The 6,380-nt window shown below is 46.4% G+C and overlaps 1 long non-coding RNA gene across 1 annotated transcript in view; it reads right to left on the bottom strand.

Moving 5' to 3' along the window:
- Positions 1-852: 852 nt before the first annotated feature.
- Positions 853-6,380, bottom strand: part of LOC127673638 (uncharacterized) — a 200,407-nt gene continuing 194,879 nt past the window's right edge. Inside the window, exon 3 of the long non-coding RNA XR_007975226.1 lies at positions 853-910. This is a non-coding gene — a long non-coding RNA (uncharacterized LOC127673638). The remainder of the gene's footprint in view (positions 911-6,380) is intronic.

Here is a 6,380-nt window from a genome sequence, read left to right as displayed (position 1 = left end):
AGTCACTGGCTGTTTCTATGCCGTGCAGCCACGCACCTGGTGACTCCACCTTTTCTAATCAATACGTTGCCATGGTCTGGTTATACTTTTGATGACTTGATGAATGTAAAATGTCTTGGGCTCAAAACTCAATATAATTTATGGCTTCCATAATTGCCAGGTCTGGCCTAAGAGGCATCACTTCCTAATCTGGAGTTGGGAACCTCATGCAGTCTTCCTTGAACCATGGTTGCATCATTATTTCTGTGACTCTCAGACCATATCTGGGGCTGACTGTCATTAAGAGGCTAAGCATGTCCTCCAGATCTTCTGAAATCTCACTGTGGTCAGGATACACACCTGTCACAACCTGTCTTCTCAGCTATTGTATGATGACAGAATCAAATGGGAACTTTCCTACTACTATAAAATATAAGCCCACACCTATGGTCTAAATGTCCTTCTTTGCACCATCATAAAATTTGCCTAGAAGGAGATTAGGCACATCAAAAGTGTAAGCACCACAGCACTAGTTCAGTCTTTGCCCTGGCTCAATTTGAATAGTAAGGACAAGGCCCATGGTTTGACTTTTTCATTCCTGTCCAAGAGAATATTATTTGTTTTCAGGTCCCTGTGAAATATTCTTTGCTCACGATAGAAATAAATGGCTGCTATTATTTGACTAAAATTTTCCCTAGCATCATCTTACTCTAAGTGGCCATACTTGTAGATGTATTTCTAAAGCTGTTGATCTTCAACCATCTTTGTAACATGGTATAGCCTTGTCTCAGACTCAGTTATTTGGAGAAGATAGATGATGTGATTGACCATTATCATTATGTCTGCCATAGTCTTTAATGGCTGATGGTATCACTTCTGCTTTACAAGCACTTTGATGGCAACTGTAGCAGGACCTTCACTGTCCCATCACCTCCACTGTCTCTAGACCTCCACTGTAGCAGGACATCCACTGTCCCATCACCTCCACTGTCTCTAGACCTCCACTGTAGCAGGACATCCACTGTCTTAGGACGACTGATGTTTCATCAACTCCAGTTTAAATCACCCCAATTGTCACAGGGACCTCCCCTGTTGCAGGACCTCCAGTGTCTCAGCACCTCCTCTGTGACAGGACATCCACTGTCATATGGATCAGATATGACAGTTCCAGACCCCCTGGAGAAGTATAAAAATTCAAGAGAACCAAAAAGGGAAGGTCAAGGTTCCCTGCGCCATCCTTCACATGGCATGGATGAAGACTTACTATCACAAAACAGACTGGCTTTTTACATGCTCAAACCATGAGCAGGATTTCATCTTGACTACTCTGTGCACCTTACAGACTAACATGATCCATACAGATACCTTGGTCCTCCTTTAATTCTGTTTTAGTATGTGAACTGCAGTGTGCAGTTTTGTTGTGATCCATCCTTAGACATGCTGAACTGTCCTGCTCCAAGTCCAGATGTCATGGTTCCAGGACTTCTTGCCTCATTTAGCCCTTCAGAGATATCCAGACAGAACTTAGACTCCAGAGACAGAATAGCATTTGTTGGTGTGGCCTTTTGAATATCTAACCAACTTTCCCATTTTCCCAACCTTCTCCCCGTTTAAAGATATCTCAATGCCCATATTCAGCAGGAAGAAGATTTGAAGATTGATCATTCTGATTCCTTGTGATTGGGGATCTGGAGGTTTTTATTCTAGGTTTTCTTTCTAGGGAATTTAATAGTGAGTATAATAAGCACAGGGAGGAAATAGCTAGAACTGATTGTGTAGCCATAATCTCATGTTATGAGATGTTATGAAGTTGAAGTTTTAATTTCTTACATTGGTAAAGAATTTATTTTGATACATATTCAAGGTTTTCATTGGTATACATTTCTTCTATTGATATAAAAATGTAAGTCTACAAAGCTTAGAACCAGTCCTTCTATAACTGCCATTAAGAAATGTTTTTAGATGATTAAGCATATGATTAAAGTGCCAGATAGCAAACTCATGGTTCTGAGTTCATTGAAAGAATATTTCCAAGATATTTCAGTTATAATTGTCTGAGAGCAGTTAAAGGGCAACAGCCAAGACTGCTTTGCATTGACAGTTTTCAAAAATGTCAGAAATGGACAGAATGTAACATTGAATGTTTTTGAATCATTTGATGCTGAGACATAGCTGCTGCTGAGAGCACTCCAGTCTGGGTTCAGAGAAGATTCTGATCATCTTCACCTCTGGGTGAGGCTGTTTATCTATAGTTGCAAGGGACCCACTCCGCAGAAATTGCTTATTCATCTACAGACCAAAATAATATCTCGAAAAAGGACACACTATGCAGAATACTCCACTGATGGTCTCTGCCAATCCTGTGTGATCAGTCCTACCAAATTCTGCATGAATAAGGTCTATGAGATGATTCTTGGCCAAATAGCTAAAGACATATGTTCCATGTAGTTTGACAGCTGCCTCTTCAATTTGTTTCAGATTTGGAAGATGTTTGAGTGTGTGATTCCTATATTTTGGGTTATATTTTAGTATGTATGTATGTATATAAAATATGTATATATTTGAGAAGCCCGCTGTCCAACAATGAGCCCATCACAGGCCCTGGGGCAGATCCCATCCACCATGGTCCCTTATTGCCACTGATCTCCAGACTAGTGCTGGAATCAAGTGAAAAGTGAGAAGATCCCAGTGACACATGGCTAAAGTCTTCCTCAGCATGTTTTCAAAACTGCAACCATGGCAATATTCTATGGGAACCCAGACACTTCATCTTCATTGGTGCTGGGATAGTTTCCCTGCCTGTCCCTAGCCACTTGTCCTTTGGTGAGGCCTCCTCTGTGACACGCCCATGTTAATTATGTTCATAAAGCCAAGGCACTCTCAGCAGAAGTGGAATGTGGAGCAGGGTTCTGGCTTCCACTGACTAAGGATGGGAGTCAGAACTTTTCTGTAGTCACTGTTCTCTGATGGCTGTATCACACAAACAGCCACCATTGCATGTTCACCCTGTCCAGAGGTCCTCATCCCCCACTGAGTACCAGTAGAAGGATTTTGGGCTCTAGTTTCAGTTAGTCCTGAAGAAATAGTTCATGACTATGTGTGCTCCCAGGACGTGTCTCTTTGCTAGGCACACAGGTGTGTGTTCAGGTTGATCATGCCATAGAGCGAGCAGGCCACTCTGCATGAGAGAACTGTTACCAGACTTCCAGCATCTATTCAGGGACCACAGGAATTGTGAGTGTTGACTTTAGACCACAGTCTCATAGAGGAATATAAGGAGGAGACACTGGGACTCTGCCTTGGCCCCTCCTTATGCCCATACCTAGGCACCCTGCACCTGCTTGGACATAGGCATGGGGAAAACCTGGTCTCTAACTGTCCTCTTCATTCCCTAAGGACCATGACCACAGTCTGCAGCTCTGCACAGCCTGGCAGCCAGAGAAACTTGGCATAGTTCCCCATGTGTCAACACAGGCCCAGAGGAAGGACAGAAATAGAATCTTTATGGGACCCAGGTGGCTTCTCAGGGTCAGCCAATGGTCTTGGCTCCTTGTCTATGAAGACACAGGGCACAGGTCCTGACCTCCATGTACCCCTAGATGCTGCACACACACTAAGGATGACCTGAGCTGGCCTCTGCTGCTCCTGGGAGCATGGAAACCACAATCCCTGGGCCAAAGGGCCTTAGCAGTAGGCTCCTGCTTGCTACCAGAGTCCAGAAGACCCAGTTGGGTTCTAACTGCTCTATTCCCAAAGATGATGATTAGCTTTAACAGCAGGCCAGGCTCTGTTGGGAAGGATAGACAGGCATATCCAGGCCCAGAGATGAATGTACTGTGGCCATGCTCGGAGGTCTGATCTTCACAGGCATACTTAGCCATATTACCCAGCACTTACTCAGCTCTGTCTGGAGTGCCTTGGTCCCCCAAGAGCCCTGTGATGATGAAGTCACTGCCACAGGCAAGGACCTAGTCCCCACCACGTTCCTGTCCACACTTGACTCCTGCTGGGAGCCAGCAGTATGGACAGCCATGTCAAAATGGGGACATGGTCTGCTTTCTTCCTTGGGAGAACTTGTGTTGCCCAGGACCAGGTGACATGTTTGAGTCCAGGCAAGGACAAGGAGGAGTAGTGTGTGACCTTATGTTAGGTTTAGGGATAGAAACCCTTGTGATGGCATGGACTGCCCTCTACCCTCTGTCCCACTCTTCAGGAACAAAGGTAGTGAGAGGAAGGTACAGTGAAGCAGGGTACACACATCCCCAGGGTAGCCTTCCAACATAAGAATCACTGTCTCGAGAAAGGACCCGAAGAGCTGAAGGGGACTGCAGCCAAACAGGAGGGTCAACAATATGAATCAACCAGTATCCCGGAGCTCCCAGGGTCTAAACCACCCACCAGAGAGTACACACGGAAGGTCCCATGGCTACAGGTGCATATGTAGCAGAGGATAGCCTTGTTGGAATCCAAGGGAGGATGGGACCTTGGTCCTGAGAAGGCTCAATACCTCAGTCTAGGTGAAGGCCACGACAAGAAAGGTGGAGTGGGTGGATTGGTGAGCAGGGTGAGGGGGCATGGGTTAGGGATTTTTTGGAGGGGAAACCAGGAGAGGGGTAACATTTGAAAAGTAAAGGAAGAAAATATCTAATAAAGACAACTACACTTAAGAAAAAAGAATCACTGTCTACTTTCATATGTGCAAATGTGTGTGTTTATGTATGGTGTGTATGTGTGTGTGTTTGTATGTGTGCTCACATGTATGTTTGTGCCTCGGTACACACCTGCATGTGTGCTGGTGTATGTTGGGGTAGGAGAAATGTTCTGACACAAGCTCTTCCCCATGCTGGGTACTCACAGTTGGCATAGACTCCACTTAACAGTAGGGTGTTTGTTCTTAACGGTTTTCTAATGGAATATATTATACCTAATGTTCTACCTCTCAGTCAGGGCTAGATATCCTCATTTTGTAGCAATGGGGAACACTGTTCTTTTAGGATTACAGCCTGTGTCAGCTGTGGGGGCCCTCCTCCTCCTCCTCCAGTGGCCAGTCTGTTCTATATCAAACTGTGCAGGGTATAGAACCTTCACATCTGCCCATAACCGTGTGTGTGTCCTTGCAACAGCTGATATCCTGGCTGACTGTCCCCACTCCACCTACTCTGACGAGTTCAGGATGCACAGAAGAAGGCCTAGATGAGGAGGTGCTGCCTCACCCAGACAGCCAGACTTGAGCTCCATTCTGGCAAATGATGTGGTGTCGAGATGTGGCCCTTACAGGAATGGGTCCACTGTTGGGAACAACTACCAAGTACCTGTGACCAGCAGTGATATATGTTTCCTCTTGTCCAAGTAAAGGGAATTCAAGTACTTCTTTGGGCATTGGGCAGTAAAGGAATGCTGAGGGTTCATGGGTAGATGCCCCACCCTATACCTTCCGAGAGCCCATGAACTGCACCTGCTTATTGCCCCTTGGATGTCTTTGGATAAGGTAAGGAGAGCAGACCCAAAATATCCCAAACCACTGCACAGGCAACACTGTCATGCCAGGTGGAAGCAGTCTTCACAGCCTGAGGAGTAGAGTAGGGGTTCTCTCCCATTGCATCCAGGGGTCTCTTGTTTGCATAGCCAGTGGCAGGGTCTTGGGTGGAATTGAGACAAACTGCAAGGGAGGCCTTTGTGTTGGTTACAGTACTTATAAGCAAGACATGGGAGGAGGAGCCACAGACTTGTGATCTAGGAGAACCTGCAGTAGCCTGCTCTGGGTCCTTGGAGCCTAGGCTTGCTTTACAGTCATAGGGCTCCCTCTAATGTCCAATCCCATCATGGCACCTTCTCTGGAAGATAAGACAGGTTCAAGCTGCTTCAGGTTAACATTGACTCTTGTTTCACTCAGACACTCATGTTTGTGAGAATCCCAGGAGCTTAGAACCAGAGACAGGAAGAATAGGGCCTTCCCCATGCCCTTGGCTAATGTTAGAGCAGGCTCCCCATCTCCTACAACTGGGCAGGCCAAGGAGACTAATATGGGGGGCAGAAGGCTTGAGGGCCAAGAATTGCCTTGCCCAGACCTGGCCCAAGCTGGAGGTGCTGGAATGCTACCAAGTCACCTTCAAGGCTGGCCGGCACAGACAGGGATGCTGTATGGCTCTTGCCTACTCCACAGTGTCCTGCAGGTGTGGTTCGTCATGAAGTCATCACAGGGAGAGGCCGCTTAGGAACTTCTTGCCATGAGAGGAGGAACCAGCAGCTCACCAGTGTCGCTGTGTGACCTAGTCATGAGCTGTCTGCATGAGTGAGCCCACATGCTTTTTCCATGCTAAGAACACACTGGTCACCTGTGTGGTTTGCCTCTGCCTCCCCAACCTGCAGAGAGATACAACAGTGCGATGTTAGTTCTTTCC

Source organism: Apodemus sylvaticus, chromosome 23 (genome assembly GCF_947179515.1).
Source record: "Apodemus sylvaticus chromosome 23, mApoSyl1.1, whole genome shotgun sequence".
Lineage (NCBI taxonomy): Eukaryota > Metazoa > Chordata > Mammalia > Rodentia > Muridae > Apodemus > Apodemus sylvaticus.
Note: the sequence above shows the minus strand (reverse complement) of the source record. Positions and strands in the feature narration are given on the sequence as shown.